Here is a 13,454-nt window from a genome sequence, read left to right on the forward strand (position 1 = left end):
GGGGCTTTCGCAGATGCACGGCGCGCACGTTAGCCAATCGGAGAGCGCACCCAGCCGAAGCCTGCCTCCCCTTTTCTGCCGGCACCGCCTCCTCTTCCTGTTCCTGGCTGATTAAGTCTCATTCCAGCCGGGCCTTGGTTCCCGAGGCGTTGTCGAGTCCCCAGTGTCCTCTCCTGGGTGAGGCATCCGGCCACCCTACTGGAGGGTTGGTCTTTACTGCATCCCCAAGGCTGCTTATTAGATGTCTGGAATCCGAGGTCCTCCGCTATCACTGTCCAGTTAACCCTGTTCACTCCCCCTCTCCTCCACCTTCCCGCATTTTAGGACATTTTCCCAGGCATTTTTGAGCCTTTGAATTCAAATCCGGCTACATTAGGTACTTTAAGGCCTGTACTGCTTGTAACTATAAACGCGTTCAGCAGCTTGTAATGTTTGAGGTGCAGTTTAGTTTAGATGGTATAATGCTGTTTGGTTACAGTTATCCTGGGTAGGAAAGCCCTCGGGGGAATTTTCCCATTTTTATTAATTTCCCTTCTTTTAAGGGATCAACAAGATGCAAAACGATGAATTTCCTTAATCATTGGCTATTTTTCACTAAAGCACTTATGTTTTAACTAATTTTGTCCCTAAATTAAAGGATCAGTCATTAACCAAGAAATGGAAGAGCCATCATCATCTGGTTAATTTTTAAAATGGGAGTCAGGAGGGAGGATGCAATTATGCTTTTGAATTGCAAATCTCTTAGTATGTGGCTGTTATTTAGATGATTGTTTTGCTTACTTTTCCTTACATTCCCGTAAGCCACCATGTGTATATCCTGATTTTTTTACTTTTGAAGTTGCCACCTGGGTTTTCTAACCTTATCACTTGCCTCCAAGTCTTCTGGAAATCTCTTGTTAATGAGGTTCTCTGCTTGGCTCTGGGAGGGGACCAGCTGAGGAGAACCTCCTCCTAGTGGGAGCCCAGAGGACTGCTATTTAAGGATGATTGGAGGAAATAGACCAGAGAGGGTGAGAAGGGCCTAGAAATTGATTTGAGTGGTAGAAAGTTTGGAAGCCTCCGTGGCTGGATTTGGATGTCAAAACATGTGAATTGGGAGAAGGGAATAACCCGAAGCGTGATCTGTGTCTTTTTAGATTAAATTAAGTTTGCTGGGAGGAGACTGGGCTTTCTTACAGGCAGTGTTAATCTTTGCTGTGGGCCTTGTCTTTTCCTAGAATCTGGTTGCTTTCCCCTAACCTTTCACTTAGTTCAAATCACAGTCAATTACAAGCTGGTTTTGAAAACAATTTGAGGTCATGAATCCTGCCCTTAAACTCCCAGCCAGAGTGGGGGAACCACCCCGCTCCCCACGGGATTTGATATGATTATTTTCTCAGAATGTACTATAGAGATCGTTCAACCCCTCACCTGCCCATCTTTTTATAAAGTGGGATATGGAATCAACCCAGGTGGTGTAAGGGAAGGCCATCTAAGCCAGTGCTTCAGTTCATTCATTTGTTCACTAATCTTGTGGCATGTGTGAGCCTGGCATGTGTAGGCTCTGGGAAAGTAAAGACAACAAGACTTAGTCTTTGCTTGAAAGCTTTCACCTAATCTGCTTCTATCTAGTCTGATGAGGGAGATTATATGATAGTGACGTTAGTGTTGTGGCAAGATATGCAGAAGATGCCCAGGGGGTGAGAGAAGGGCAAATGGCCCAATGTGGGGCTTTGGGGAAAACTTCCCAGAGGAGATAATAACCAAACTGAGTTATGAAGGCTTTGGTATGAGTGGGCTGGAGAAAGACAAAGGGACAAGGATTTGGGTTTATTTGATTTGGGAAGAGCATGTGCAAAACTATATGCACATTGATTAGTATAGCTCATCAGGAAAGGGTGAGGTGGCAGTCACCAGAAAGGAGGCTGGGTGGGTGAGTCAGGTTAAGAGAATTTGAAATGTATCTCTCCTGTTTCAGAAAGTTAATTCTGGCTGCAGGGTGAAGGCTGGAGAGAGGCTATTATAATACAGGTGAGAAATGGTTAGGATAATAGTTATGAAATACAGATTGGGAGAACAGGATGATTAGGAATTAACCACTGATTGACTGTAGGGGATGAAGAAAGAATGTGGCAGTCACGATACCATGGGGGGAAGAAGGCATTCTTAACTGGGCTATTTTTGAACAGCTTTATTGACATGCAATAAACTATGCATTTGAAGTGTCTAACTTGAGAAATTTTGATGTAAGTGTATACCCATGAAATCATCATCATAGTCAAGATGAATATTTCTAATACCCCCAAAGATTTCTTGTGCCCCTTGGTAAGCCCTCCCTCTCTAATACGACCCCTCCCCCCAAGCACCCAGTGATCTACTTTCTGTCACCATAGATTAACATTTTTAGGATTTTATCTGGGGGGTCATATAATGTGTATCTTGTGTAGTGGCTTTACTTAATTATCTTGAGATTCATCCATGTTACATGTACATACATGGTTCATTCCTTTTTTTACTGAGTATTTCGTTGTGTTATTATATTCTACTTCGTTTATCCATTTACCTGTTGGGAGATATTTGGATTATTTGCTGCTTTTTGGCTATGACAAGTAAAGCTGCTATGACTGTGGACACGGACATATGCTTTCATCTCTCTTGGTTAAATACCTGGAAGTGGAATAGCTAGTTCATGTGTGAGGTGTATGTTTAACTTTTGAAGAAACAGTCACCTGTATTTCAAAGTGCTTGTGCCAGTTTACATTCTCCTCAGCCATGTGTGAAACTCCCAGTCGCTCCAACACTCTGTGTCCTCACTTTTTAATTTTAGCCATTCTAATGTGGAATTCTGTCGCGTGGTTTTAATGTGTATTTCCCTAATGACTAATAATTTCAAGCTTCTTATATATTCTCATTATAAGTCCTCTGTCACATCGGAGTCTTCATTTTCTTAACTGTCTTTTGAAAAGCAGAGTTGTTAATTCTGATGAGGTCTAGTTTATCAATTTGTAATTTTGATGATATCTATTTTATCAGTTTATTCTTTTATGGATGATGGTTTTGGTGTTGTATCTAAGAAATCATGCCTAGCCTGAGGTCTCAAATATTTTCTCCTATTTTTTCAAGCTTTATTGTTTTTCGGTTTTACGTTAAATCCATGGTGCATTTTAAGTTAAGTTAATCTGTAGCACCAGATGTGGAACAGCTTGCTTATTTACTTACTTATTTATTTAGCGTATCAGTTGTTGCAGCATCATTTGCTGAAAAGCCTATCCTTCCCCCATTAAACTGCCTTTGCACCTTTGATCAAAATAGATTTACCATGTATATATGTGGGCCTGTTTCTGGTTGTTTTATTCACTTCTGTGAACCTTTTTGTCTATTTTAATGCCAATACCAGAAAGCCTTGATGAGTATGGTTTTATAATAAATACTAAAGTCAAGTAATATAAGTCCTTCAGCCTTGTTTTATTTTTACTTTTGCTTCACAGGCTGGTGTGACCTTGCTTTATTTCTAAAGTTGTTTTGGTTACGGTAGGTCTATTAGATTTCCACATTAACTTTACAGTCATTTTGTCAATTTCAAAATAAAGGTCTGCTTACATTTTAATTGGACTTTTATGAAATCTATACATGAATTTGGAGGGGAAATCGACATGTTAAATATTGACCCTTCTGACATGGACACAGTGTATCTCTTGATTTATTTAGGTCTTCCTTAACATCAGCTATGTTCGGTAGCTTTCAGTAGATAGGTCTTGCACGTCTTTGTCAGATTACCTGTAGGTATTTTATATATTTTTTCGTGTAAACGATATTGCCTTTTAAAATTTCACTTTTCAGTTGTTTGTGGCTAGATGTGTGTTGATCACATATCCTACCATCTTGCTAATCTACTTATTAGTTCTCTTAGCTTTTTCGGAGATGGTATCATATTTTCTCTGTAGATAATCATGTTCTCTGTAAATAAGGACAGTTTTACTTCTTGCTATCAGTGAAGATGCCTTTTATTTCCTTTTCTTGCTATAGTGCACTGGTTAGAAGCATTTTTTTAAATTATTAACTATGATGTTTGATGTAGGTTGTTTATTCTTTGTAGAAAACCTTTGTCAGATTTAGGAAGTTGCATTCTATCCCTACTTTCTTGAGAGGTATTGCTTTTTGGGTATTTGTTTTTAAATGAACAGTGGATGTTGTCTTTTGTCAGTTTTTCAGTTTTTTTTCTATAACTATTGAGATCATTTTTTAAATTCTTAATATGATGAATTATTGGGCTGGCCAAAAAGTCCATTTAGTTTTTTCTGCAAAATAAAAGACACATGTTTTATTTTCACCAATAACTTTATTGATTTTGGTATTTTGAGTATGTTAGCTATCTCCTGCTATTGGCTTCTAGTGGGTAGAGGCCAGGGGTGCTGCTAAACATCTTCCATGTATGAGACAATCCCCAGCAAAGAATTATTCAGCCAAAATGTCAGTGGTACCAAGAAACTCTGCAAATACCTTTTGACATGTTTGATCAGTCACAGCACCTTCTCCATACACTGCACAAATTTTTTTTTTTTGCATTACAGTTGTGTTTTTACCTTTCTTGAAATGATAAAGCATAGTATGCCAAAATGCATTTTCTTCCATCTTCAGTATTAAAATGGCTGCACAAAAATTCACTAATTTTTATGGTTTTTTAAAAATGTGCACTGATATGACAGCTGTCACAATACAATCTAACAAAATTGTTTCTAATGAAGTTAGAGACCATTAAGCACTACTAGAGCCATCATACTAAAAAAAGTAAACAAACTTTTTGGCCAACCCAATACCGTCATCGATTTTTTTTTTTTTTTTTTTTTTGCATATTAAACTAGAAGTGTATTCCTGGGATAAATCCCATTAGGTCAGGATCTATTATCCTTTTTATATTTTGTTGGATTCTATTTGGTAAAATTTTAAGAATTTTTGCATCTCTGTTAATAATAGATATTGATTTATAGTTTTCCTTGTATTGTCTTCTTAAGTTTTGATTATCAAGGTAATTCTGGTCTCATAGAAGGAGTTGGGAGGCATTTCCTTCTTTTCAATTTTTTGGAAACATTTGTGTAGAATTAATTTATTTCTTCTTTATATGTTTTGTAGAATTTACCAGTGAAGCCATCTGAGCCCGGAATAGCTTTGTTCTGGGGGAGGAGAAAGTCAATTGTTTTAATGATATAGGACTATTCAGATTATGTTTCTTTTTGAATGAGGTTTGATAGTTTGTGTATGTGAAGATATTTGTACATATCATCTAAGTTGCTCAAAGTATTCCCCTATTATCATTTTAATATCTGTAGAATCTGTTTTGATTTCATCTCTCTCATTTCTAATCTTGGTTATGATTTTTTTCTTTATTTTCCTGATACTTCTGGCCAGGCATGTATCAATTTTTTTGATCTTCTCAAAGAGCCAGCTTTTGGTTTCATTTATTTTCTCTATTGTTTTTGCTTTTTAATTTATTGGTTTCTACTCTGAAATTTATTACTTCCTTTCTTCCACCTCCTTTGGTTTCTTTTACTCTTTCTAATTTCTTATGGTGGATGATGATGCCATGTGTTTGAAACTTCTCTCCTAATATATGCATTTAATATCATAAACTTCTAAGTACTGCTTCAGCGTAATCCTACCACTTTGCTATTTTTTATTTAATAAAAATCTTTTTAGTTTTTTTTTTTATTTTTGATCCATGGGTTATATAGAAGTTGGTTATTCAGTTTCCAAATATTTGACGACTTTCCATATATCTTGCTGTTATTGATTTATAATTTAATTCCACATGGTCACAGAACATACTTCGTATGACTTGAACCCTTTTAACTTTTTGAGACTGTTTTATGGCCCAGAATGTGGTCTGTCTCAATAAATGTTCCAAGTGCACTTGAAAAGAATGTGTTTTCTTCTCTTATTAGTTAGAGTGCTTTTTATAAGTACATGCCTATAAGGTCAACTTTATTGACTGCTACTTATTCTATCAATAATTGAGAGGGGTATTGAAATCTCTCATGATAATTGTGGCTGTATGCATTTCTCCTTGAAGTTCTATCAGATTTTGTTTTATGTATTCTGATATACTGTTATTAGGTGCATTTTAATATTTAGGATTGTTAGGTTTTCTTGGTGAATCACCATCCCCTTTATTATTTCATAATGTCTGATAATATTATTTGCTCTGAAATCTACTTAGTCATTTTTCCTGGTCATATTTGTGCTCTAAAATGTACTTAGTATGATAATAATATAGCTTTCTTTTGATTGCTGTTTTATGTTATATCTCTTTCCTCCTTTTACTTTTTAGTCTATATTTAAAGTGGGTTTCTTATAGGCAGCATATAGTTAGACTGGATAACAAGGCAAGGCCTGACAATTCCTGCCTTTTCTTTGGGGTGTTCAGATGATAGTTAATGTAATTATTTATATGATTTGGTCAAAGATACCATCTTGCCTTCCTTCCCCCACCCCCCTCCTTTTTGCCCCATCTGTTCTTTGGTCTCTTTCCCTTTTTCTGCCTTCTTTTGGATTAATTTTTTGATAATTTCACTTTTTCTTTTGTGTTGGTTAATTACGTATAACTAATTTCTGGTATTATTTTAGTGGTTGCTTTGTGGTTTATAGTATATACATCTTTAATTTATCAGAGTCTACGCTTGAGTGGAATTATACCACTTCACATAGGTTTCATTTAAGAACCATACAACAACAGATTTGTAATTCTTATCTCTAGCCTTTGTGCTTCTGCTGCTGTATGTTATCCATTTTATTTCTACTTATGTTTAAACCCTGTAATACATGCTTATTTTAGTTTTTAGCAGTCAATTATCTTTTTAAGACAGTCAGATAATTTTAAAAAATTCTTTTATGTGCTCACAATGTTACCCTTGCACTCTTCATTACATTTTATAGACCCAGGTTTCCATGTGATATTTTCCTCTCTTCCTCTTATAGTGCAGTTCTGCTCCTGATGAACTGTTTAATCTTTTGCCTGGAAAAAATCTTTATTTTAGCTTCAACTTTGAAAGATGTGTTTTTTCCACGTGGTAAATAATTCTAGATACAAAGTTCTTTCTCTCAGTAGTGCAAAGACCTTTCTCCGCTGTCTCCTAGCTTGCATTATTTTCATTTTTTTCTTTTGTGAATAATGTCCCTCCCCCTCTACCTCCCCCGGGTACTTTTAAGATTTTCTGTTTATTATTGCTTTTGAACAATTTGATGATGACATTTCTTGGGTTAGCTTAGTTTTCTTTGTATTCCTAGATACTCGTGAATCTGTGGGTTTATAGTTTCACCATCTGGGAAATTTGTGCCCATTATGTCTTCAAATATTTCTCCTGACACCTTCTTTTTCTCCTTTAGAGATTCCCGTTTCATACGTATTAGGCCACTGAAGTTTTTCCATAGCTCACTGATGCTCTGTTTATTTTTTTAAGTCTTTTTTTCTCTTCCTTATATTTTGGATAGCTTCTATTACTATGTCCTGGATGTCACTCATCTTTTCTTTTCTGTTGTCTAATCCCATAGTCACTTTTTCATATCAGATATTCTAGTTTTCATTTCTAGAATTTTGACTTGAGTCTTTTAAAATATTTTCTGCCTGAACTTAGTTCATTCTTTCCTCTAGCTTTTTGACTATATGAAATCCAGTTGTGATAGCTGTTTTTAATAGCAATGGCTATTAACTCTAACACATGTGTCAGTCCTAGGCCAGTGTCCATTGATTTTTCTCGTTTTTTTCTTGCTTTGCATGCCTGGTGATTTTTGATCAAAGACCAGACATTGTGTATTTTACCTTGTTTGGTACTAGGTATTTTATATTTCTGTAAGTATACTTGAGTATAAGTTATTTAGAAACAATTTGATCCTTTTGATTCTTGTTTGAAACTTTGTTAGGTGGGACCAGAGTTAATTCTTTTTCACTACTGAGGTAAAAAAAAAAAAAATCCTTGCATACTTTACCCAGTGCCCTGGGAATTATGAGGTTTTGCAGTCTGGTTCTTGTAAACAGGCACTATTCATAGTCCTTGGTGAAGTCCACTGATTGTTCAAATGTACTTTGGGGTATTTCTGGCTCAGATAGTTTCCTCACATGCATACAGTGATTGGCACTCTGTGTGATACTTGAGGAGTACCCTTCACAGATCTCGGGTATTCTCCCGTTGTACACCTTGCTCCTTTGTTGTGCTCTGCCTCAAGTAATGCAGCCTCCTTGTTCTCCACAGATTGCTAGCTCTGTGTCCTTGACCCAGGGATACTGTGGGTCTTGGCTTGGGTCCCAGGCATTAAGCTCGCACAGCAGTTTCAGAATACCTCTCCACCCCAACCCCCAATCTCTCTGGGATCACTGTGCTTTGTTGTCTGATTTCCCAATGTCCTAAGAACCTTTGTTTGCTATTTTGGGTTTGTTTTTAAAGTTGTTTTAGGTGGTGGTGGGGTTTGGGAGTAAATATGGTTCCTGTTACTACATCTTGGCTTAAAGTGGAAGTCTTCAGCTGGAGTTTTTAAAGAAAATGTAAGAAAGGACTACTTGAAGATGTGAGGAAGGGATTTTGAGGTAACTGGACACCAGTAATAATGGGACCTTTTTTGCCACTTGAGGCCTGGAAAGGACACAGTGAAGGAAGTTTATCAGAAGGAAACATAAGATACCCTCATATTAGAATAATTATCAATAAAGAAGCTGTTTAGAAAGATGGGGACAGCCTGAATCGCTGTGGCCAGTAACAGCAGGTTTGTGATGTTACTGTATTTAGTGGGGCAAGGGGAGGAATGGTTACTGACCAGAAAAGAGAAATCAGGTGAAGAAGGCTGCCTTGAGAAGATCTGTTAACCTTAGTTCAAGAGGTACAGCAAATTCGAGGCCACTCCACAGGAAGCAAGTCCTGACCTTACTCTCTTTCCTCCTTTGAGGCTTCTGCTAATGCTTGCCATTGGCCAAACGCAATTAGAAGACAGGATTAGAGAGCCTTGGAGACCCAGACGTTTGTCCACAGGACACAGAGCATCAGAGAAGGATTGAGAATGGATATGTGGTAGAGGACGGGGCAACGGAGAATAACCTGCGCGGGGAGTCAGTGATGACCTGTAACTTTCTGGCTATGGTATCAGTGTGGCTGGTGGTGCCAATCACTGAGCTAGAAGAGAAGGAATAATAATACGTTTCGGGAAAAGAAGATTTGACATGCGAGGGAGACATGATGAGATTTCCTTCTCAGACTAGGCATGTTTTCCCCTGGAGGCTCCCGTAACCCCCTCTTTATCATCTTACATTGTTTAGAACATTTTTATCATCGGGATGACAAATGAAGCAGAGTTCATGTGGGAGGTACATATACAATGATTTATGTGTGGGGTACGTTTAGGGAGAGTGCGGAAATCGGGCAGAAATCATTCAGCCTAAATGTATTACCAGTCCCTTGGCCGTCTGGATTTGGGCTGAGCAACAATGAAATCTGTTGCAGACCTGGCTGAGAGCAGAGGAGCGGGGATTCTGCTAAACTGGCCATGGGGTAGAGAGGTTAAGAAAGGACTCAGTAACTGGCTGGATATGGGGAATGAAAGTTGAGAAGAAGACAAAGCCTGCAAAGTCAAGAATGATTTAGGCAGAGTAAGTCCAGTGTAGTTTACCAGATTTTTTGATCGTAGAATTATGTGGCTAAATGAGGCCATTAAGATGTTTAATGGTCAGCGTGTGACGACGTAGTGGAAGGAGCAGAGGATTGCAGTTCCACTGCTTTTCATTGGCTCTCGGAGGTCGGGCAAGTGACCTGCCTGCACAGACCTCACCACAGCTGTAGGTGGTGGACCCTCCGTGGTTGTTGGGGGGATTAGCGAGGCCGTCTATCAAGTCTCTACTACCATGCCTCCTGGCACAGAGTAAATGCTCGTGAGAAATTTATCGATCCAAGATGAGGGGTGGCTCAAAATAGGAGTCCATTTAGGAAACATTTGGATTCACGTGAAAATATATATTGTGAAATACAGGTAATACTAAATTTCTAATGATCTATTAAGGGAAGAGTAAGGTATTGGAGGGGGCCTACCACAAAGTTCCCCATCAAGGACAGTTTGTGAAGACACCCTAGTTCCCTTTGCCTTTTCTTCTGAACAGATTATTCTGATGTTAGTGTATAGATTAGATATTGGGCTGGGTGGGCCACTGGTTTGCCCCACCACATGTATCCAGAGGGCCTTCAGGAGAGGAGAGAAGGCCTTCTGTGTGCTTACCTGTGCCGTTAGCCCAACTTGCCGCATCTCCACACAGTATCATGTGAGAACATGGGTGTCTCCAGATCCTTCTTGTTAAATATGGCAAGTGCCCCTTATCCCCCTTCCTATCTTGTTATTTTAGAAAAAGCAGTGACATGGAGGAACAACAGTTTTAGGAACTGCAAATATACAGCAGAGAGGAGAAAAGACTCAGTAGGAGGTTCTGAGAGTCATCCTCAAACATTTAAAGGGGCAGCTCACCTAAAAGGGATTAGATGGTTTGGATGATCCCATGGTACAAAAATGAGGAGTAGAGAGAGGGTGGAGCCATACAAAGCAGAGTCTAACTCATTACAAGCAAGAGCTTTGTGATTACAGTAAGAGCTGCTCATTGTGAAAATTCAAACAGCACGGGAAAGTTAAAAATCGCCTTCCCTGCTCCCATGACATTCCTTTTCTGGGCAGGTGTTTGTGTGTTCTTCCTGAAATCTGGTATGTTGGGTCTTTATGTGGTGCAGTGGTTCTCAAACTTTCTCATTTTTCAGGACCTGCTGGAGTGCTTCTTAAGGGACCCCGAGCTTCACTCCCAGAGTTTCTGAATCAACAGATCTGAGCAGGAGCCTGAGAATTTGTGTTCCTGACACGTTAGTTCCATTGTGGTCCTGATGCTGTTCTTCCTGAGACCACACTATGAGAACCACTGACACTCTGTCCTCTCTTAAAAACAATATATATGGTGTCTAAGAGCTTGCTTTTACCTAATATAATAGCATTTTTCTTTAGCTCCTTCTTATGGTTTGTAATAGCTGTGTGTGTCCCCTATTAATAAACATTTAAATTATTTCCAGGGTTTTATGAGTGTGCTCTTGACTTTATAAAAAATGCTGTAATGGATTTTCTTTGGATATATTTCTTAGATGAGACAGTCCATACATTCTTAGAAGTTAAGCTGTTAAGTAAAAGTGTAGATTTTGAAAATGGACAAATATTGATAAATTTGTTCTAAAGAAGATTCAGCCAACTACTGCCCACTAAAAGTGTATGAAACTATTTCCCCACACTCTTGCCAAAAGCACTATCAACAATTTTAATTTTTGCCAATTTCTTATAAAATTGTATCTTAGTATTGTTTTGATTTGTATTTCCTACATTGTTTGTGAGGGGAAAGGTTCATCTGTATTTACCACATTTCTTTTTCTGTGAACTGCAGGTTTTTATTCTTTGCATCATAGGGAACGGTATGAATAAAGGTGCCAAACCTTTATTTGAGGGGTTGCTAATAGTTTTGTAGAGTTGCAACATCAGGGGGTTTCGATCAGGGAGGGAGGGCTGGAGATGCAGGCAGCGCCAGAGCTTTGAGGTCCTTATGGGCCAAATGAAGAGTGTGGGCTTCATTTTGGGCAGACGCAGCATTGGTGGTGGTTAAGCTTAAACTGTAGCACTTGGTAATTTTGACAGAGAATGTTTGTGGCATGGCGGACTGTCCAGTTCTCCAAGTCTAATGTTTAATTTTCAAATAACTCATTCTTTAGGCCTTTCACCTTGGGCCTTAATGCCGTTCGGCCATGCTTCGTAAACAGGTAAACACAAGATAGGCCAAAACCTCAGCCAGCCTCTGGCGGGCCTTGCCTTTGAGGAAGGAGTTTCGCAGGACTGTGTGGGGAATGGATTTTGTTGCTCTTCTTAATACTGCCCCTGAGCCCTTCCTGAGAGCAGTCATTAAGGTCGGTGGCTTTTTCTGTTCTTCTAATTTGAGTGGCTTTCTGGGAAAAGCTGTGGATTTCGGCCAATGTGCTAATGATAACGGCATTGCTTTGAAAGTCTGGTTAGTTCTGTAGAAAATCATTTCATAGTTAACTCTATCAGCAAATCAACAGCAGCCCCTTGGAGAAGAAAATTACAAGAGGGGAAGAAAAGACATATACAGGGGGGAGGCAAAAGTAGGTTTACAGTTCATATGGAAAATAATACAATGATTAATAAATAATAATACAAGAATAAACTGTCCTGTACTCACAACTGTCCCACGCTGTCTATTTACATTATTCAAAATTCAAAGAGGGGTCAGGGATTCATATTTCTAAAAGAAGAGTCCGTGTAATACTAAATCACTGTTTGCTTATAATTTCCCCCGTTACGGGCTTAGCTTTGTAATTGGCATATAGGGGTTGAAATATAATACCTCCGCGTTTAGAATCAGGCCAGCAGCCCTCGCTCTCTTTGTGCCTGTTTGGCCATTTTTCTGCTTCCAGGGTCCTGGCATGAGAGTACAATCATCACGTTCCAACTTCGGCTTTTAGTGAACTCAGGGTTGGTAAGAGATAGACTGACTCAGACAAGGGGGTCTTGGGCTCGCTCTCCATCTTCTCTCTGGCCTTCACACCTGTGCCCATGGGAGGGGCCCCCAGTCAAGGAGGGAGTTTGTCTTAGGGGAGGAGTGCGGTGCTTTACACAGAAGAGAGGCTTGCTGATACTGCTTTTCGAACTCTCCACAGACAGAGTCCTTAGAGGCCTTTTATTTATAAAGGTATTTGATATTTTATACATTAATAATCTTCCCCTCCCTCACAACCCAGAAATTCCCCTATTACTACGTTACACTACACTGTGCTTATCTGTAGGGACAGTGAAGCAGGGGGCAGAATATTCGCAGTTAATACCAGTGTTTCTCCCGGAAGCATTCGTAGTGACATAAGGTAGTCTTTATTAATCAGAGCACAGAGGGGGCATTCGCAGTGACCGAGTGACTGCGAAGGTTTCACAGGATAAACACTGGGAAGGGTGTTGGCAGTGCGTCCAGGAGGAAGGCAGCTCGGTTAGCATGAGGATCCAAGTCATTTGAGGGGGAGCAGTGAGAGTCCTGCTCTGACTCAGACAGACCTGAGTTTGAATATGGCCTCCTTCCCCTTCGGGCTTTGTGACGTCAGTTGGGTATCAGTCCTCTCAGAATTTCAGTGTCCTCACCTGTCCTTGGGAGAAACAGCACGCAGCACATACTTTGTAAATGTGGCCTCCTTTCTCCCTTTCTCTGCAAGGAGGGTCCCTAGGTATGGCATCATAAAGGGCTTGGAACGCAGTATAATGAGTAAGGAGGGTTTTATTTTTGTTTTTTGGTGGGGGGTACCATAGGGGTTGAAAAGACGAGGAGAGAGTAAGCAGGATTTTCTAGAAGAGGACGGGAGATTCAGAGTTTACTTTGCTTTCAGGTGGTGTTTGCTGTTGGACTTTGGGGTTGTTATTTGAGA

At 39.3% G+C, this 13,454-nt stretch overlaps 1 protein-coding gene across 2 annotated transcripts in view; it reads left to right on the top strand.

The window, feature by feature from the left end:
- The first annotated feature begins 86 nt into the window (after window positions 1–86).
- Window positions 87–13,454, top strand: part of FGGY (FGGY carbohydrate kinase domain containing) — a 383,752-nt gene continuing 370,384 nt past the window's right edge. The window contains exon 1 of one of the 2 annotated variants that reach the window (XM_024571119.3): window positions 87–177. The gene's annotated coding sequence lies outside the window, so the exon portion shown is untranslated. Of the gene's footprint in view, window positions 178–11,861; window positions 11,934–13,454 lie in introns of those variants that run through there. The other variant, XM_045204327.3, reaches the window with a different exon arrangement.

The sequence above is a fragment of the Desmodus rotundus genome, chromosome 3 (assembly GCF_022682495.2).
Source record: "Desmodus rotundus isolate HL8 chromosome 3, HLdesRot8A.1, whole genome shotgun sequence".
NCBI classification, from domain to species: Eukaryota; Metazoa; Chordata; class Mammalia; order Chiroptera; family Phyllostomidae; genus Desmodus; species Desmodus rotundus.